The sequence below is a fragment of the Pocillopora damicornis genome, chromosome 2 (genome assembly GCF_964200805.1).
Source record: "Pocillopora damicornis chromosome 2, jaPocDami1.2, whole genome shotgun sequence".
In the NCBI taxonomy this organism is placed as follows: Eukaryota; Metazoa; Cnidaria; class Anthozoa; order Scleractinia; family Pocilloporidae; genus Pocillopora; species Pocillopora damicornis.
In genome coordinates this window covers 24,959,957-24,982,007 of record NC_142671.1, presented here as the reverse complement: position 1 = coordinate 24,982,007, position 22,051 = coordinate 24,959,957, and the positions used below count along the sequence as shown (strand labels likewise).

The window sequence follows — 22,051 nt, the reverse complement described above, 5'->3', positions numbered from 1 at the left end:
GAACGTAGAGTCATAATATCCCTGGATAGCCTGCCTCAAATTTTACTTGAATCTGTCTGGAATTTATATCTTCAAGATAAATTTATGGCAATTTCCCTCTCTTTCTTTGCCCTTTTGAAAGACTTGAAAGAGCTTTAGTTTTGCCCAGCCTTTCAGCATTTTCTGTTGTGGCCAGAACCACAGCTACTTAATGCCATCTTGAATTTGGCCCTTTGATCTTGAAAATTGGGGTGGAATTATTCAATTATTGATTTTAAGGCTGGGGTGTGTGTGTCACTGATGGCATCCCTGTGATTGGCTAGGGTATAAGGCTATTTGCGGTCTGAGGGGGGAAAAGTGTGGGCTTATCTTTGTTGTTGAATTAACTTTGGCAGTATTCTTAGCTGAATAAATACTTGATAAACTTAATGGATTTATCAGGCACACAATATCACATTGCAGCTAGTAGGCTGAATTAAAAAATTTAAAGTAATTTTGGAAAACATTTAACATTATGCATGGTCCTTAAAAACTACTATACATGATAAAATTTGCATTAATAAGACTTAGTTTATGTAAAACTGATATTTACTTTGGAAAATCGTTTATGAGTAGTAAAAACTATGAATTGTCTTTTCCATACATAGATGGTATAAAAGAACTTTAATTTTTTATCTGTCAATTCTTATGAGCAGTCTTTGGAAGGTTTGAGTTTTCTATGTTCTGTACTTTGGTTGGTGCTTGAGTGGTAGCATTAACCTTGGCATTTAAAGCAGACACATTAAGGCTCTCCCAAAGGAGAACGTAGAGAATAAAAAGGATTACTAGGCAAAGATGTGTACAAATTTATAAGTGTGGCAAAAGGGATTGCCTTTTTAAGATGAGGTTATGGTATTAACTAAATGTCTTCATGGTCCACCATTTGCTCCTTAATAGCCTCAAGTCTCCAAGTAGGGAGATTGGGTGGGTGCATTAATTTCTCATCTGCATGTTTGGCCTGAATTAGAAGTGCTTAGCTTGTTGGTTAACTTGAACCTTCTTTGCCTTTGTGTCTTTCAAGTCTCTCAGAGTAACCATACAGTAGTTTATTTCCTCTCCTGAAAGTCTATTCTGATTAAATTTGCAATTAATGTTGATAAAAGCTCATTATAATAGTAATTAAGAAAGTAAAGATTAAATTACGAATAAAATTATTTAGAATTACAATGTGCTTTAAAGATCTACAAGTGTATAAAACCAGTGAAAATTGAAATGTTTTTTAGTGAAAATATGGTGGTCTTTGATGATTTCTTTGGCAGCTAACAGTTCCATGATAAAATTGTAACGCTGCAGAAACCACAGCACAGGGAATTACTTTCACATCATGACATTTATGCTTTGGGCACTGAACCCAAACCAGGGAATCAATGCACTCATTTCAGTTCTGTGTAACTTGACATTATGAGGATGGAGTGTAACAATTCCACAAAAACCTGGGGCAAGCAGTCATCCCTTTATCAGTCAACGTTCTTGGTGCCAGTCAAACCAGGAGTTCTTGTCAGGGGGACAAAATCTGTGTTGCTTTGCTGACAGTCAGACAGAAACTGTACAACAAAGTTGAAACATTTTTCAGAGGACCATTTAGAACAATTGAAGTTTACCACATGGTTTAGATCTATGAGCTCATATCCATGTCCTTTAAAATCCCTTTCTTCATCTGAGCTTTCTGATCAATAGTCTGATAAAGCCAGGTTGGATCTAGACTCACTGATTGGTCAATCAATGTCAGATTCAAAGAAAGATGACCTTATTGATGTATCAGGTGTTGCATAATCATAGTAATAATGATAATAATAGTAATGATAATTGTTATTTGTACTAATTGACCAATAGCACCTATCAAAGTTGCTAATACATATGTAAATTGCATTACAAGTTTAATATTTGTAAATTTAGGAATAAATCTGAGGTGTTTGAAAGCTAAAAGAAATGACTAAATGAAAAGGTCTTAACTTTACTCTTAGGAGAATTTAGGCATGCTACAGTTCTTATTTGGTCTTGTAAATTGTTCCAGAGTGAGGGAACAATGACTGAAAAAGTGCAATTTCCATAGGAGTCAAGATTATCCTCAGAGACCACTAACAATTCCTTATTAGTGGAGTGGGGTGACAGTAGTCTGCATCAGCAACTTTACTCTCAGGGGATGTTTCTCCAGTTTGCCTTTCTTTTCTTTCTAGAATGGTTTGGGACTTTTTATTGGTCATCTCAGAGGACAATTGCTACCACAAGAGAAAAGTCTTGGCAATTTAGTTGTCAGGTTGATTGTAGCTTGCAAGAAATCTATCTCATGAGCTCCCTATCAATACATGTGCCTGACATATAATTATACATAGATATACATATAGGATGTCTGTGTTTTGATTTTCTGTTGTACAGTGCTTGATATGTAGAAGTAGAGTGCGATATGTATGAGATAGGGGAAAAAACAGAGACTATACTTTCATACTTACAAGCCAATTTCGTGATTACTCACTCATCAGAGGATTTAATTGTGAAGAATGTTCATAACCATCATTTATATAATTTACAAACTTGCATAAAGGTGTGGCAAAAAAGTAATGCTTTGTGTCTGTGGTGGCATGATGGCACATGTTCATTACATTTATTGAGTGATGATAATTGAAGTTGGTGGATGATAAGTAATTTTTATTTGAGGCGGAGGTTGCATCTTTTGCTTGCATTGTTGTAGGGTGATCTTAATGAAAGGATGTGCTATAAAATAAAGTGGTCAATGTTATTTTCTTTAAGGGTCCAGATATGTTTGCTGAGTTTGGTTGAGTTTCTGTGTTTTGTGGGTTGGAATGATGCAGTGTGGTTTCTGTATCTAGTCTTGAAGTCGTTTTCTGTAAGTGTGATATACATTTCAGTGGTGCTGTTGTCCTTATGTGTGATGGTGGCCTGGTAGATTAGTGGTGACTGGTGGCAGTTTCTGTTAAGTGGGCATGTGTTCTTCTGTTGACAGTGGCAATTTTTGGTGACTTTTGTGTTGGTGTTATCTGTGGTGTCATCGTTGTGTTTTGATGAATTTAAAAAGTGTTTGTTGTGGTTGTCGGTGATCTGTTTAGTGTTATTCATGCAGCTGAAGCAGATTTTGATTGTGTTACAATTAAAGATTTTTCTTATTTCGTGGTCTTTTGGGAAGTGCTTGTCTCCTATGGCAAGGAATCTGCGTCTGACATTGGTGCTTACATTTTTGTGGAATGGGGGGTTGTACCAACGTATGTTGTTCTGTTGACTGTCTTTTTGTTTGTTAGTTGTGGGTGTTCATCATGAAGAGTGGACTGGTATCCGCATTTGTCGAGTGCTTATTGATATGGAGCCGCCCCTCCATATCAGAAAGCACTTCATGAATGCTTTTTGATATGGAGGGGCGGCTCCATGTCAATAAGCACTCAAAGAATGCAGACCAATTGGTATTCAGTGTTTTGTTGTGAAGAATAAATATTTCCGAACAAACATGGTGTTGTGATATCTGGAAAGCATGCTGCAATCAGCGATATGGGTGATGTCTATTTGCGCAGGGATCGAAAACGAATAAACAAGGAACATTCTTCCCAATAGAAAACGTTTGAAAACACACTAAAGACATTCTCTGCTCTGTCTGGTTAAAAAGCGTTGTACTTAGGTTAATTCTAAAAACTATTGCAATCATTTGAGAGTTTATTTCCATGAAATACATGTCTTTTGGTCGGAATTGCTATTCATCCCGATTTACTTTCAGCTACTGATCGAACTCTGAATTGGATATGATGGTTTAGGCCTCTTTAAACGTCAGGAAACTGAAGTTGATGTGACGCTTGGGGACAATTTTTCCGATTTACTTTCGTTGTCAAGCACAAATTGAGCCCAGAATCGGGCGTGATGCTTTTAGATATTTTGACCTTTTGTCTACTGTGTTTAGCCTCAAATATGAAGTGTCTCCGTCCCAGTGACTGAAAAAGACTGGAAATACGTTTATATGTATATTTCGTGTTGCTTATATGAGTAATAAACAAACTTGATTACTCGCGAAAGTCTATTGTCAGTTCGAATCGAAATTTCGAACACTAATGATCGAAGAGATACTTTCCGCCGCGAAGTTTCGCTTTGAGGCGAAAATTCAACGAAAAAGCGCCCTTTGTTCAAACGAAATGTCGCTTAATAGGCCTCGAACTTTCGATCGAATTTTCGCCCGAACTTTCGACGAAAGATCGTTAGAACAAATAACGAAATTCGCCGAATTCCGTTTGCATTACTTTTGCACAATACTGTATATATATATATATATGTTCCTTGTGGACTTGTACTTTGGAATTTATGGGAATAACAGAAATCCAGGGGATAAAAAGATGGCAAAAAAGAGAAAAAGCTCTTTGCATTATAACAAAGTTGTTTATTTCACTGTGGTTAAAAAAAAGAGAGAGAGATTATACACTAGCAACTGGGCTTTATAACCCATTTGAGAGGTAACCTAAATAGTTAAGGCAAAGTATGCCTCCTTAAAGAAAATGTTTTAATTTGGAAGCGAAATGTTTGTAATATGAGAGCTCAAGGCTGTTCACAGCATTGTGCGACTGTATGGCATTGCATACTACCAGCTGTTTCTTAAAATAGGACAAACCCAGTCCCTACAGGGCTGGAGAGATGTGTTGAAGTTCTTAGTATTTGTCAGCATGGGAGCGGCAAATTTTTGCACAAAGTTCTACTTATGTATGTCATCCATGTATGATTATATCATTACCAATGCCAGTTACATCAAATAAGAAAGTAAGAAATTGATAAAAGCTAAAATTACGGTTGAAAAAATAAAAATACGGTCTGGAATATCTATTCAAAGGCAAGTCTAACCTCATGGTATGACTTTATCTTCACTGCAGACATGTAAATATCAAGATATCAAGAACAATAAAAATAATTCTTTGGTAGAATAAAAAATAGTTCAAAGTATCAATTAATTTTAAAATCTATTTACATAGCGCTGACAGTGTTTTTCTCTTGGCATTGGTGTCTAGTTTTCATGAAATTTGTTTATCATTAAATATCCAATGCAATACAACCGTATCCTTCTATTAAATATCTAAGGGGCATATGCTTGACTGACAATGTATGGCACACAGCATCTAGTTCTCTTTGTTCACTCTTGCAAAGTTTTTTTTACTTAGTTATTTTAATTTACTAACTTTCATAGATAGCTGCCTAAATTGCATATGAAGCAAATTTATGCTTCCTTTTTCTCGCTGGTAGTTGCATTTAAGGTTTAAAATTATTGGTCTCAGTTCCTGGTGACTAAGTGACCATTTTTTATGCATAATGTGAAATACTTTATACACTGATGTACATTACAAATGTCAGATACAAAATACTTAGAACACTAAGAAATATGTTAAATGAAGAGCAAGGGGGCTAAATAACTGCCAAGTTTTGATTGGGATTTTGCGACAGGGCAACACGTATTGGTCAGCATACGAGGTACCATGCTCAGAAAAACAGGCTTTGTTTTCATCAAAACTTTTCCATTTCTGCTTGTGTGGGCGCTGGCACTTCTGGTTTCAGAGTGGGACTTTCGGTGATGACCTCCAAGTTCCCTTATGGAGATTCTCTATTGTTTCGTCAAGGTTAGCTTTCATTTTCTAAGCAATTGTTTGATTTCCAGAGTTATTGCACACTCAAGGTTTACATAAATTTGTTGGGAGCATATCTGGTGTTGCGTCCATGAATACTGCTTGCATAATGAAGATGATTTTGGAATGGATCCCCTTAGGCAGGCCTTTGTGCCATAGATGCAAAAACTTTAAAGCATTGTGTTGATACACATTTGTTTTTAGAATGTCTAGAATGTTTAGCAGATGGAGGGTGCTATCTGTTTGTTTGTGCAATGTACCAATCACAGTGGGGCAAAACGTTCTCATGTTTGTTCTCAAGTGATCGATCAATAATTGCTGAAGAAATGCACAGGTGAAATACATCTTCTCCCCTTCTTTGTTAATGAGTGTTTAGTTGGCAGTGTGGTTGTCACTTGGGATTGAGGTTGACAGAGTATATTCCATGGTTAATCACAATTATTCTCTTGAGGGAAATGGTAAGTGAGTTGGCACAACTCTTGTATCTCAAGGGTCTTAACAAGTTATGTAAAATACCATCTTTCTTTTGTTGTATTGTGAAACCCTTAATACCTGTAAATACCTGGGGAGTAACTGAGTGGATAAAGGATTATGGGAAGACAGTATTGAAAGGAAAAATGGCAATATGAAAATCCCGAAAGGTTTCCCTCAAAAACTAACAGAACTCCCTCTAAAAGTCTTTTATAAGTAAATAGTAATTGAAATGAAATATTCTGATGGATGTGGTCTTTTGGCTGGGTTTACTGAATTTGTGAGGAAACTGAATCCTTGAATTGCCACATTGGTTTACATCAGTAGCGTTCTTATCAACCTTCTGACAGGTTTCCAAAATTGGACTTTCCTTAAGTTTGCTCTTGGTGTTGTAATTGACAGGAGAATCTTGATTAAAGTAATAAAATATACAGGGCATCACAATGCTTGTGTGATCAGGCCGTTGTTAGGATAATATGAAATTTGCACAATAACCAACAAACAATTTCTTAAATGTCTGTGAGTGCATGGAAAAACATTTTCTGCTCTACCCAAAGTTTATTAACATAGGGAGAAACTTAAAAGTTTTACCTTTGCTTTTGCTTATTCACTTTGTACAAGTGTTTCACCTGAGGAGATCACAAAAGTAAGCATTTCTTGCGTTTGCTTCAGGGTATAACTAAGTTAATGAAAATCTGTTGACTCTATACTTGTTGTGTAGCACTGACAAAACAAAGGTTAATTATAAAAGTAAAATGAGGTTGCGTTTGATCAAAAGGATATTCTTAATCATGAAATCATTTTAGACTCTTAAATAAAAAATAAAGCAGTAAGGAAAAAGTTGTTCAAAGGATATAATAAAATAAGAATAAGAATTAAAGAAAAACAATTAGTAACCACTACATTACATGAGTATTAGAATTTTAAAAAAATGGCTTGAGATTGAGGTTACCAATTTCTTGTGGTTTGAGCTTTTTAAAGTAGGAACACTTAAGTTAACCTCTGATTCAGTGCTCTGATCAGTGTGTATGAATCGGAACGTAAACAGTTTCATTTCACATCACTTATGATGATTTGAATGTGTGCAGAGCATGTCAAGTTATAGGAATTAGCTATGACAAAGATGAAAATTCATCTGAAAACCAGAAATACTTCAACAGACTATGGTTCATGATCATATATTGCAAGCACCTGTCAATAATTAGAGGTCTTTCAAAACACACACAAATTTCAAGTCTGGCAACAACCCAAATGTTTTATTCACATTATAACCTTGCTTATTTGACAGTAGAAAATCAAAGTCAATAAGAAGTCAACAATAAAAGTTTTGAAACAAAACAAACAGCAGTTTTATTATATACTAATTGGTGCATGCCTGTTCAGCCATCTCTTTGTTACAGAGATAACTGTCAATGGCTTTCCAGCAATCCACAGCAGTTCCTGTTGTGTCAACATCAATGGAAGAAATTGAATATCATTGGTTTAATCTTTTCCATTTAACTGGAACTAGGGTAAGCATCTTCCCTGCCCTACTTACATTTGGTCCATCTAATTCCTGTAGTAAAAAGAAAAGCCGCACAATATGTATGGCAAAGTTTTTATTGAAGGTGGACCTTAACTGCAGTGAAGGAGGGTATCCTCTGGAGTTTCCTCCTCTGATGGCGTACAGTTAGGTGGTGAAGTTTTCATCATTAAATATCATTAAGGATACTGGAATGTGAGCAGCATTCCGCAGCACTGAACAAACAGATGCAAACGTGTATGTTTAATTAGTTCCATTGGTTTTAATCATATGTGGACAAACTTAGCTTGACATATAAATTTTTCAAGATATTTTTTTGTATATAAACTTGGGCAGTGTTAAATATGGAAATAAACTACCGTCTCTTTTTGGATCATAAATGTATGTATAGAAATAATTGTGTCATCAAGTTTAATGTTATGTTGGTGGAAATTGAGTGACACTTTACTTAAATACTGCACCATAATGGAAGAAATAACCTACAAGAAATTCCACAATAGCAAAACCTGTGTTCACAATCTCAAACTCTCCTAGGAATGTAAGAATCGCTGATATTCCTCTTCTCGATGCAAGAAGAAATGCTGTTGGGGTCCCTTTCTCTCAGGCACACCATGTTGACAAATTTGTGTCTGAATACCGTCCACCACGTATTCTATATACAAGGCTAAAAGGTTAAAAAATTAAGAAATGTTTAAAACAAACGTTTTCGGCTGTTTGTCATCATCAGGGTTAAAAAGATGACCGTCCACACGTACATATATATCTTATGTAATTCCCGATGGGAAAAGTTTTGAGTCATAAGAAATACTTTGTTTGTTCAAACTGGGGCGGAATTGCTGGATCATTAGTCCCTCGACGATCCTACGCTTGTGGAATGTTTGTGCTGAGGAGAGAACACGCTAAGTGAAAGAATGTGATGGGTTTTCCCGCAGGTGTCTTGCAGGTTCAGAGGTGTGAGCAGGATTTGAATGCTCCGCAATTCGTACTGCTAAGTTTCTCACAGTCTCGCCAATGTAATCAACGCCACAAGAGCAATCACCTTTGTAAACAACTTTGGATCTGTGAGTGTTTTTGTCTTTGTTGTTAAAGAGGCTTTTGATTTGCCTTGTTTTATAAAGATGAAATTGAAATTAGTAAACTTGTTTAGTTTTTGAATAAACGTCTTACTGAGTTTTTCGTTTTTACCGCAAAAAGGAAGCCTGATGAAAACTTTCTTTCGTTCTTCGAAGAGAAAATTCGGAATTAAGTTGTCATCTTGTGACGAGTCGTTTAGAAAGTTGTTGATTGTATGCGAAATAAAACGTTTCGGATAACCTGCATTGATGAAAGAAGTTTCTAGAGTTTTTATGTCCTTGTCAAAATCCGTCCACCACCTTAAGCTCTTTTCGGCATTGCCTTGGTTTTCTACATACTAAGCCAGCTTAACATGCTTTGCCTCTATACCCTGCATTGAATTGAGGCCCAAGCCTTAGATGTTAAACTTCCTGGTGTGTGTTGGCATGAGGTCTTTAGCTTTTCCACTTGCTCAATGCGCACCTCAACTCTTGAGTAAATAGAAACTGCATCTCTGAATTTGACTGCAACAAATGCCAAAGTGTGAAGTTTCACAACTGACCCCTTTGAAAGAGAGTTGATCTTCAGAAGTTCCTCTATCAAAGTGGCAAAATGCCAACAAAAGTACTTTGATTCAAGCCATGTGAATCCATATGAGAATGTAATACACAAACAATGCTTGGCAGAACTGGTTTTCAGCTGCACTCTCTGTTGTAATGCAGGACACAAACCAGACTCACCTCAAGGCAGCAACAACAGTCTCTGACAGACTTGGAAAATTTTTATGAGGAAAAGGCTAATGGATTAATTGTGCGTGCCAGGGCGAGGTGGCATGAATACGGAGAAAAGAGTACTAAATATTTTTTGAGTTTAGAAAAGAGAAATTACACCAGGAAACACATAAGAAAGCTCTGTTTAAGTGGAGTCATTACTAAAAACTATCAAAAAATATTGGATTCCGCTACGGAGTATTACAAGAACTTATATAGTAGCAAATTGAAGGTAGACCAATCTGACTCATTACATCACTTTCTTGGAAATTCGAATATTCCACGACTATCGCAAGAGGAAAGATTAAGCTGCGAGGGTCAAATAACCATAGAGGAATGTGTTAAAGCACTTGATACATTTGACACGGGGAAGACGCCTGGAAATGATGGAATTCCTTTTGAATTTTATAAAATTTTCTGGAATTCTGTTGGTGAATTAATGACTGAAGTTTTTAATCATTGTTTTGAGCTAGGGCAAATGTCAAATTCTCAAAAGCAGGCGATCATCACCTTGATCGACAAAAAAGGAAGGGACAGGATGTTTTTGGAAAATTGGAGACCAATCTCGTTGATTAATGTCGACTCAAAAATCGCAACTAAGGTCATCGCAAATATAATAAAAAATGTTCTTCCCTCTGTAATCCATGCAAATCAATCCGGTTTTATGAAGGGTAGGTTTATTGGGGAAACAGCTCGTTCAATCTTAGACATTATCGCTCATACTGAATCACTACAGTTACCAGGTGTTTTACTGTTTATTGATTTTGAAAAAGCTTTTGACTCCATAGAACATGAATTTCTTTATAAAGCATTAGAGTGTTTTAATTTCGGACCCTCCTTCATAAAGTGGATTCAAACGTTTTACAATAACCTCTCAGGTTGTGTTCTTAATAATGGTTTTTTCTCTTCTCCTTTTCAACTAGAAAGGGGTGTTAGGCAGGGAGACCCTCTGTCGCCTTATTTATTTTTAATTGCCATTGAAATTATGGCGATATCTATAAGAACAAATGAGAATATTGAAGGCATAAAAATCGGGGAAGATGAAACTAGGTCTCTGTTGTACGCCGACGACATGACAGCTACTCTAGCAAATATTTCATCAGTCGAAAAAGTAATACAAATCCTTAATGACTTCGAAAAATGTTCTGGCTTAAAAATGAACCTTTCTAAAACCAAAGCTATGTGGGTTGGAAAAAACAAAAATTCTTTAGAAGCACCTCTGGGCCTTGAGTGGTGTACAGGTGTTAAGACCCTAGGTATTCACTTCTCCTGTGATCAAGAACAAGTTATAAAACAAAATTTCCAGGATAGATTAAATGAAGTTCAAAAAATGATTAATTTATGGAAACTCAGAGGTCTCTCCCTATTTGGCAAAGTAACAATGATTAAATCTTTCCTAATCCCAAAATTATTATATGTTTCCTCAATAATAGAAACCCCACCCGAAATTATTAAACAGATGGAGAAAATGATCTACAAATTTTTGTGGAAAGGCCCTGATAAAGTCACAAGGCTTTCTGTGATAAATACTTTAGAGAATGGTGGACTGAATCTCACAGACCTTGAGCTACATCTTAAAGCATTAAGATTGTCCTGGATTCCGCGTCTCATAGATGAGAAGGAAGGGCCCTGGATTTCTTATCTCAAATACAACTTAAAAAAATACGGAGGATGTTTTCTTTTTAGATGTAACTATGATGTAAATGATCTTGACTTAAGTCTTAGTAAGTTTTACTTACAGCTTCTAAGATGGTGGGCGGATTTTAGATGCTCCTTTTCTGATGTGAATTATTCTCAAAATGTAATTTGGATTAATAAGGATATACGAATTAATAATAAACCTGTTTTTTATAAAACATACTTTGACAAGGGCATAACTTATTTGAATGATTTACAGTTCGATGTTGACAATGTGCGTTCTTATGAATTCTTTAAGCAAAAAGGACTTAACACTAATTTCCTGACTTGGACAGCCTTGAGATCTTCTATTATTAATATGAAATCAAAAAGCTCCTGCCCCATTCCCACAGCGGGTAATCTCGATCCTATGAATTTTGATTATAAGTCTAAATCTTTTAATGCATATACTGCAAAGTGTAAACAGTTTTATTCTACGATGATAACAAGTAAAGCGAGAATCCCGAATGGCTTTAAAAAGTTGACAGCGGATTTTGAGCTTTTAAATGCGCAGGAAGTTTTCTCTATTCCTTATCTTGTTGCGAGCGAAACGTATGTTTGGTCGTTTCAATACAGAGTATTGAATTTCATTTTGTTTACAAACGATAAATTGTTCAAAATAGGGTTAAGTGATTCGGACAAGTGTTCTTTTTGTGGAACCTATACGGAAGATCTGTACCACCTCTTCTTTAACTGCTCCTTTGTGCAAGCTTTTTGGAACGTATTTACAGTGTGGTGGTTTGATCTTAGTGGCGAATATTTAATTTTGTCTTTAAAAGATATTATGGTTGGCTTACTTCAGAGGAATGATCTGTTAAATTATTTGATAATTTTAGGGAAATTTACTATTTGGGAATGTAGAAAAAATAACACCTCTCCAATATTTAGATTGTTTTTGCACAAGGTTGAAGTTAAAAAACAAGTTGAAAAAATAATTGCTATAAGAAACAGAAAGCTTCGCGATTTTCAAATTAGATGGGAATTTCTCATATAATTTTGTGTTTGCCCTTTTTTTTAAGGAAAAGAATGGAAGACCAATGCATAAACTTAGATCTCATATTCTTCCTTGTTTATTAGTTTAATGTAGTTTATTTTTGTTAGAGAATTAACTGGGCGTCGCCATCGCCGGTATGTGTCACTGTGCAATGTTAAAAGAAAATAGTACTTTTTGTATGTAATGGCATAATTAGTAGATTGTGTTGTTAATAGAGCTGGATACTGTAAGTAGTGTAATTATTAGTGACTGTAAGTAGAGTAATGTAAATAAGCATTGTAATTAGTGTAAGTGGTGTTTCATATTGTATTGTAAGCATTGTGTTTGTAATTTTAAAAAAAAAAAAAAAAAAAAAAAAAAAAAGATAAAAAAAAACAACAGTCTCTGATCTTCCAGAAAGTTCCCTTCTGCTTGCAGTTTTGAACTGCCTGAAACGTCAAGTGTGGGAGACTACACAAGGTCTTTCTTTTGTGGTTCAGCGAGAAGCAAAAGAAGTGTTATGTAGAGGCTTCGCCTTGAGTAAATCAACATACTTCCTCAAAAGAGGAACAAATTCTTGTCTCAACTTGTTTTTAGCAATAAATTTAGTAATACGACTTCTTTGTTTGCCTATGGGATCTTTAAGTCTTTTCTTATGCTGTGTTTACATTTGAGCTTCAACCAAGGTAAACATTTACTAAGATCAAGTTACTTAACCTTGGTTAATTCGTCCAGCGTTTATACTGGCTCAAATGACTCAAGTTGATCTGTCAACACTCGCGCCCGGTGCATTATTAGCGCAGCATAAAAACTCGAATTGACGGGAAATTCTAAAAACATGCTCGCTTCAACAAGTAAAGTGATGGCTTTCGTGGCCATTGCTTTTTATTTCTTAATTCTTGACCGACAAACAGAAACATCAAGACTTCATAAGCTGTGGTTGTTACAACATCTCAAGAGGTCGAGGCGAAAACGAATGGTTTTACTTCAAATTGCTTTAAAAAATACAAGACGTGCTAGACGTGCGTGGGTATGGCCACGAAATCAGTTCTGGTTTGAGAGCCTTTTGCAAGGAGATTTCGTTGAAGATTGGTGGAAAGAAAATTTCAGGATATCAAGGCGTACTTTTGAGTACATTGTACGAGTGGTTGGACCGGATTTGGCGAAGAGAGATTGCGCTAATCTATCCCTGTAAACAAGCGAGTAGCAGTAGCGTTATGGCGCCCAGCTACTGGAGACACGTATAGATCGACTGGGCTGCAATTTGGCATTGGGAGGTGTACAGCTATGCTGATAACGCACGACTTTTGTGAAGCACTTGCCAAACGGGCTACAGAATTTATTAAATTTCCAGAGACTGAGCAAGAGGTGCTACAAAGCATTGGCTTGTTCACAAACAAGTCCCCATTCCCGCATGTGGTAGGAGCAGTTGACGGTAGTCATATTGCATTTAAAACAGTGCCTGTCAACGAACGGATTGAATACTTTAATCGAAAGCAAGATTATTCTATTGTTATCCAAGGTGTCGCTGATGCGTCTTAGATTTCTTGATGTAAGTACGGGGCTATCCCGGTAGCATTCACGACGCCCGTATTCTCCGTCTGAGCAAACTACAGAGAGAAATTGATCAAGGTACCTGGCTAAACGGGCCTTCAAAGATAATTGGGAGTTCCGAAGTTGGTCCTCTTCTGGTAGGGGGCTCGGCGTATCCCTTGTCTGTTTGGCTGATGAAGCCTTTTAAGCAAATACCTACATTAACTGAGAGCCAATTGCGTTTCAATCGTGCCCTCAGCCAAGCCCGAGTAGTTACAGAACAAGCTTTCGGAATTTTGAAAGGTCGTTGGAGGTGTCTCTATAAACCACTGGAGGAAAAAACAAGCAGAGTCCCCACCACTATCATGGCTTGTTGTGTCCTTCACAATATTTGTATAGATGTTGGAGATCCGAGTGCTATAGACCCCGTTGAGGATGACGATGAAATGGATCAAAGTTCTTGCAATGGAGATGAGCAGTCTGACGCAAGGGGCATTAGAGAAGATATTATGAACTATTTATCATAGTCAAAACATTAAACCAAAGTTACTATTTTTATTGGAATCTTTCGGGTTAAGTTGAAACCACACATGTGATAAATTTACTGAAATCAATGTTTTGAGATTGAAATTGTGTCCCTTTCCATTTGTAATTGAACACCAATTATATAATTCACTTGGGTTTAAAAGTTACAAAAGCTTTCTGATGTTAAAGTTTTTTACATAAGTTTTTGCTAAAAATCATCAAAAACAAATAACTTTTGTATTTTAAAAGATGCCTAGAGGTTTAATTTGAAATGTGTATAATAATTTCATTTCTCAAAATTGATCAACAGATATTGTAATTTCCAAAATCAGTTTTAAATAATTGCAGAAACAATTGCAATAATTTTTGCCTTCTTTATATTCATCATGTCTGGAATCATTGTCCTGCTACATATATAGTTGTCTTGATCCAACATTTTGTCATGATACATAAAATCAACGTCCTTTAAAATGTTTCCAAGCATCTTCAAAGCATCCATCGAAAACTTTTGTTGTTCTCTTCTGCTTTCCCTCTCGGCTTCTGCCATTCGCTCCATGAACGCCTCATCCCTCTCTTGGGCTCTTTCCAGAAATGACAGCACTGTAGGCTCATCTGCTGCTGCTGCTTTAACCTTCTTTCTGGCTGCTTTCTTTCCGTCTTTTAGACTCTTTGGTGCATTTCTTGGTGCATTCTTTGGAGTACTCTTTGGTGAACTTGTGCACTTTCCTTTTTTGCCTTTGTTCTTTAAAAACAAGGATTTTGCGAAGGCAAGTGGCTGGTCTTCCTCTTAGTCAGAAGTGTATACTTCACAAGATGGGCCTGTTAGATCATCAGGATCATCGGATCCGACAACTTTCCTCTTTAAATTTTGAGCGGAGGCAGCAGCGGCAATCTCTGCATCGAAAATTTCTTTGTCAAGAATGTCCTGATCAATTCCTAGGGTACTCTGTGATTTGATCGGGGGGAACTACTCTCCAACACGTGTTGAGGATTGATGGCTTCTCGCTTGCCGAGAATTTCGTCCATGTCCTGAAAATGCCTAGACACAAGCTCAACTCCGCCTTCTGCTTCCTTGTCAGCCTCCTCATCTCCCCCTTTTCCATAACCAGTGGTACGGAGTTTGTCTTTGGTTGTCCTGTATTTTTTTGTGAGATTGCTCATTTTAGTTTTACATTGTTGCGCCGTCTTGTCGCTTGAAACGTGTTCTCGCCGGCATCTCTCGTGTAGTTGAGTTGCAATAGATTCCCATTCTGGCGAATTGTATGCTTTATGGCGAAGCTTTTCTTCGTTATCACCGAACAACTCGATGAGAATTTTTTCCTCCGTTTCAGTCCATCGACTGTTTTTTTTCTTTGGCGCAGTGCTTGATAACTCTTCACTGGTGGAACTCGCAGGAGAATCCGACCGCAGCGGAGAAGCAGGAGCAAATTGTTGTGCCATCATTTGTACGGGCGAGGACCTCATACCACAATACTGCTGAGGAAATTCAGCCGGTTGGTACGCATGGTATGAGGGGTTATATGGTAGGTAAAAACGTCGTGGATAAGTTGAATATGCATCATCCTCCCTGGTGAGAAAATACATCGACAATGATTACACAACGAAGGATCAAAGTTTCTCTTGCGAAAGTTGAAAATAATACCAAGCATAAAACTATAATGCCTTCTTTTCTTTTACGTGACGGATTGTTCGCCGTAAGAACCATCACTTCTTTCATCCATGATTGTAACAGGTATTGTGAAACGCTTCGTTGCTGGACGACGTGACAATCACACGATCGGCTCACCGCGGGAAGTAAAATATTACGCGGCCACAAGCGGATATATCTGTCATCTTGACCTCGGTTACCGAGCGTAACCATGCCTTTTCACATGGTAATTAAAACGATTACCTCGGTAAACTTTCTATTGTCTTGGGCGGCATTTACCAAAGTGTCAGCTGTCGTTTACACTCACGAAAATTTTACCTAGGTCAATAAACTTTGCTACCGCAGTAAAAAGCTCGTGTAAACACAGCATAAGACTTTTCCACTTTCTCAGCAATGGCCAGTCTCTCGGTGTACCACCATGGTTACCATGTTGCTTTAAGGCCACCAATAAAACCACCAATGAATCCCTTTTTTTTAATTAACATTGGCAAAAGGTGAAAAGTAGGTTACACAATTGTTTAGTTCTCGTGAGTGGGATGATATCCATTTTATGTCAGATGGCATCAGTTGAGTCAGTCAACCTGCTCCCCTCTCTCAGTGGTCAATGTCTTCCCTTCAATCTGTTCCATTTCTTCCTTCAGGTGATTTGAGTAATATCTCAAAAGTGGATGATGTCCTTCACAGTTGGCACCAGGGAGTAAATGATTATCATTACAACTTTGTACTCTGTTCAGCAGGTTCAGAAAGCAAACTAAATATGTAGTGACTGTGTCATCCTGCCAAATGGCAAACCATCTGCCCCCACTGTCGCATACAATACTCTTCACTCAACCCAGCCAAAAGATCACATTCTTCGGAATATTTTATTTCAATCACTATTTACTTATAAAAAACCTACTAAGAAGTTCTGTTAGTTTTTGAGGGAAACTCGCAAAATTGCCATTTTTCCTTTTAATACGGTCTTCCCACGTAACACAATCCTTTATCAACTCATTAATTATCCAGGTATTGAGAGGTTCAAAATACAACGAAAGAAAGACGGTATTTTACATGAATTATCCAGGCGTTAGGGATGGAAGAGCTGTGCCAACTTACTTACCATTTCCTTCGAGAGAATAATTGTGATTAACCTTAGAATACTCTGTCAATCTCAATTCCAAGTGACAGCCACACTGCCAACGAAACACTGGTGAACAAAGAAGAGCAGAAGCATTTTACATGTGTATCTTCTTAGCAATTATTGATTGCTCACTTTAGAACAACCATGAGGGAGTTTTGCCTCACCGTTATTGATAGATTTCATAACCAAACAGATAGCGCCCTCCATCTGCTCAACATTCTAGACATTCTTATGGTAAACGTGTATCAACACAATGATTTAAAGGTTTTGCATCTACAGCACAAAAGCCTGCTTAAGTGGATCCCTTCCGAAATCATTTTCAATATGCAGGTAGTATTCATGGATACAACACCAGAAATGCTTCCCAACAAAATTTATGTAAACCTTAATTGTGCAATATTATAACTTTAAATCTTCAATTTCTCTGAGCAACACTCTGAACATTTGCCTTAATATTTCCCTTATCATCATTATCGTTATCATGATTACTATTTCTTTAAGTATAGTTCTTTTCTCCATCGTTTTGTTTAATTTTATTTCCTGGCTCTTCATTTGTACTTTTTCTCGGTGTTCTAAGTAATTTGTATTTTAAATTTGTAATGTATGATAGTGTATGAATTATTACGCATCATAAATTAAACAAAATAGTCACTGAGTCGCTAGGAACTGAGACCAACAATTTGAAACCTTAAATACAACTAACAGTCAGAAAAAGGAAACAAAAATTTGCTTCACATGCAATTTAGGCAGCAATCTACGAAAGTTAGTGAATTAAAATAACTAAGTGAAAAAAACTTTGTAAGAGTGAAAAAAGAGAACTAGATGCTGCGTGCCATACATTGCCAGTCATGAATATGTCCTTTGCAGATTTAAGAGATGGATATGGTTGTAGTATTGATAAACAAATTTGATTAAAAGTTTTTGCATCCATGGCACAAAGGCCTGCCTAAGTGGATCCCTTCCAAAACCATTTTCATAATGCAAGTAATATTCATGGATACAACACCAGATATGCTTCCCAACAAAAGTTATGTAAACCTCAAGTGTGCAATAACTCTAGAAAACAAACAGTTGTCTATTTAGGAAGTAATCTTTGTGAAAAAATCCTTCTAGACTTATTATAACTTAAAATCTTCAATTTCTCTGAGCAACCCTCTGAACATTTGCTTTAATATCTACCTTGTAAGTATAGTTCTGTTCTCCCTCATTTGTTTAATCTAAGCAACTTAAGTGAACTGGAAGCTGATTTGAAAACAGCTATTTACCCTCCTGGCTCCTCATTTGTACTATTTCTCAGTGTTCTAAGTAATTTGTATTTTAAATTTGTAGTGTATGACAGTGTCTACAGTATTATACATCATGAATAAAAAAATGGTCACTGAGTCACGAGGAACTGAGACCAACAATTTCAAACCTTAAATACAACTACCAGCCAGAAGAAGGAAGTAGTAGTAGAAGTAGGAAACAAAAATTTGTTTTATACGAAATTTATATAGGCAGCTATATATAAAAGTTAGTAAATTGAAATAACTAAGTGAAAAAATCTTTGTAAAAGTGAAAAAAGAGAACTAGATGCTGTGTGCAATACATGGAAAACAGTCGATAGCTAAGAAAATGAAAGCTGACCTTGATGAAATGACAGAGAATCCTGATGAGGGACTTCAGGTTCCAAAGAACTACTTGGAAGTCTTTACTGACGGTCCTGCCACAAAACCAGAAGTGTCAGCGCCCACACAAGCAGAAATGGAAAAGTTTTATTTAAGCACAGCAGTGGAGAAGTTTCTCATTTACATCGTCAGACAAAATGTTTTCATACCAAGGGATCTTGTTAAGGTCGCTCAAAAAGCTTTGAGGATCGTAGTGCTTATAGCTCCTAGCGACAACGTAAGCAGCCGGTGGCTTGAGCATCCTTAGATTTAACACAGCAAAGACTAAATAATGATCACTGATGTGAGTCTCTACTATACCGCTATCCACAGTTATTGCCGGGTTTGAAGTAAAAATGACATCAATCAGAGTTTTAGATGTTTCCGTCAATCTTGTGGGCTGGGTAATAAGCTGCTTCATATTCAGACTTGTACATAGGTTGTATAATGTGTTTGATTTAGAAGAACTAACGATCAAATCACAGTTGAGATCTCCGACCACTGGAATAGGTAGGCCATAAGCAAGCGCTTGCGTGTAACGTTCCCTGAAGTCTTCAAAGCAGGAAATATCACAATCAGGAGGCTTGTAAGAGACGCACAGCAAGAGTGAATTGAGCGTTTTGTGCTGAACTTGCATCCATAATTGGTGAAAACCAGTGTCTGATATTCCGGATAGGTCTTTAAGTACTTTAGACTTCAATGTCTTGTGCATGTACATGCACACCCCACCACCAAACGCATTCTTTATGTTTCTCGGTCTGTCCAGTCTTGACAAACTGTATCCGTCAATTTCGACCTCAGTGTTCTTTACACTTGAATTTAGCCAAGATTCTGAAATGCTAAGATTGCATACTTCTTTTCATCCATTAAGTTACTCACTTGAATCAAATGCTCTCTTGTCTTCAATGATCGTACGTTCAAGTGTGCCACGATTATTTTTGATTTCTGAGAATTATTTCCATTGATTGCTGAATGCAAGGTCCTATGAGAGGTTGTCTTAGCTGCAAAGATGTCGACTGGAATATTTAATAAGTTACTTTGGTTTGCACCACGCCGTTTCTCTTGGAAGTTTTGCTGACACTCTACACGAATACGAACATTGATAGGTGTATCGTTTAGCCGTCGTAGGCGGTTTCTCCCACGTTGTCCTCTCCTCGGAGCGAGCAAGTTGAGATTCTTAAGAGTTAGCCATACTTGTCTTGATAAGGGCCGGTGCATTAGTCCATGACCAAGGTTTTTGCTTGTCGATTTCCAGCAATTCTACAATGAAAAAAGGAAATTTCTCGTATACATCAACAACCGCAACATGAAGTAGTTAAGATTGAGGTAGGTATAATAAAACACTTTAAATGACGAATGGAGGATAAAAATTCGATAAAATTCAAGAGCCAAAATCTATGCAGCCACTCGGGTGTATTGGGCATTCTCATTACGTTCATTACAAGAGTGGGTAGTTTTTGGAAATGGGGCGGAAAAAGTCTGCAAAGGCTTCTGGGTTCTGCCTTTTTGGGATTCGTTCGATATGGTAGGGAACTGGTTGGACCATATTTGGCCGCCATTTGAAGAAAGTTGAAAATATTAGCTTTTTGTTGATATACGATAAAGGCTATTGAAGCTTGCATAGTTGGAAAAAATGGCATGATAGGATGCAAAAATGCAGAGCCAAGTAATGGTAAGGAGCTTTAAGCAATCATCTTCTATGAACTTTTTTTGGCGTGTAACAAGTAAGAACAAACTTATTTGGAATTTAGAATAACATGTTTCCTTCTTTATACAAAGGAATCATACAGTATTTCTTTTGTATACTGTGACCATTTGATCCCCAAGTGGTGAAACTATAGACTTCCCGTACCTGCTGTTCATTGGCATAAAGTCCACCCACACTCAAGGTTTTATTGTGGTTTTCCCATTCAAGTATGTTTTCCATCATTCTAAGTTGAATGTGTCGGAGCATTCATGCCAGTGTCAATGATTGACAGCGTTTGTGTTGTGATTGATCTGTACTATGATCTCAAAACTCCAAATGGTAATGAGAGAGTCATTGTAGCTGTTCCACTTGATGTTAAATTGCATCTTTAAAGATATTCTTTTCTATTTTTAGGAACTTCTCATTTGATACCTTGATCTTAAGATTTGCAAATACATATAGGATAAGACCTTGCTCCTCGGTGATTGACTGTTTCAGTATAATTGAAGCCCAATGAGTGATCAGCTCATCAGGGCAGTAGAGATATCACTTTCTGGTTGAATATAAATGCTTCCCTGTCCAGAAAGCACGAGGACATCTGAAGCAGTGAAATACACGCCATTGGCTAACTTTGGTGATACTATTTGTTCCTAGTAGGACTTCATGAATTTAAAATTAGTCTCTCGAACAACTCTCTAATTTGAGCCCTGAAATCTTCCTCTTGCAGAGACATGTCAACTGGGAAGGCATGTATGACGAAACTGCTGTTTTCCATCCGCCATTTCATTTGATGAGTGAATACCGACCTGATATCAGGGGAAGGCAGAAGGACCATATCTTTATGCACAACATCTTCTTTGGTCTTCTTGGTAGGAGGCTTCTTATCTCTGTTCGATTTCCCACCAAATGATGATCTCTTTCCAAACGGCAGGAAATAAGTTTTGCAACTGAGTGGCAACTGCTGTGCTATGTGTGTCAACTCTGATCACGGGCCTCGCAATGGCTGGTGAGGACAAGTCTACTTAAACATCCAGTTATCAAAAACGGTCTTGCATACATCTAAATCTAAGGTTTTTGTTACAAAGCATATACTCAGCAATTAAGAGTCCTTAACCACAGACTCTTCCATAATGATCTCCTTGACTACTTTAACATCACCACGAGTTACTGATCCCTGATTTTCCTCCTCAGATTCACGTATGGTAATGTGGCCCTCATTGCGGAGTGAGTTTGCAATCGCTCTGAGTCATCTTGTTCTTGCCTCGTAAAAGGCTAAGATTGAAGATTTTTTCATCTTCTGTGATTGATCCATCTTCACTTCTTTTTGGGATGGTTTTCCTAGAGCCACCATTACAATTAAATCTGTGTGGTCTCAGTCATGTCTAGGATAAAAATAAGCAAAATGTTAAGAGAAAAGCTAAATCCCCAAAGTAGATACTCAAACCAGGCCACTTGTTAATTTAGAACATTGGATAGGCCCCTTTTTCACAAGCAAACCAATGACAATTTAATGATACATTTTATAACCAAGCACAGGCAAATAAATCCTTCTTTATCTTAATTTTTACCTCCTAAATTTGTTTCACTGATCCTTGAGGCTGGAAAACTTCAGGGGAGAAGTCACTCAGTGTGTACTGCAATAAGGCGTGAGGACAAGTCGTTGTGACAAGTTCCCTCATCCGTTCTGACCTTAAAGAATGCATTCTTGGCAGCAACAAATTGTCATTAGCGTGGTGCTCTAGGAGATATTCGTACCTCGCCCAAGGAAGGTTTTAGGTTTGAATCTCCCAACCCTACCAGAAATTCCA

The 22,051-nt window shown here is 37.1% G+C and overlaps 1 pseudogene; it reads right to left on the bottom strand.

The window, feature by feature from the left end:
- Nucleotides 1-21,342: 21,342 nt before the first annotated feature.
- The window catches only part of LOC149050474 (uncharacterized), a 3,877-nt pseudogene continuing 3,168 nt past the window's right edge, over nucleotides 21,343-22,051 (bottom strand).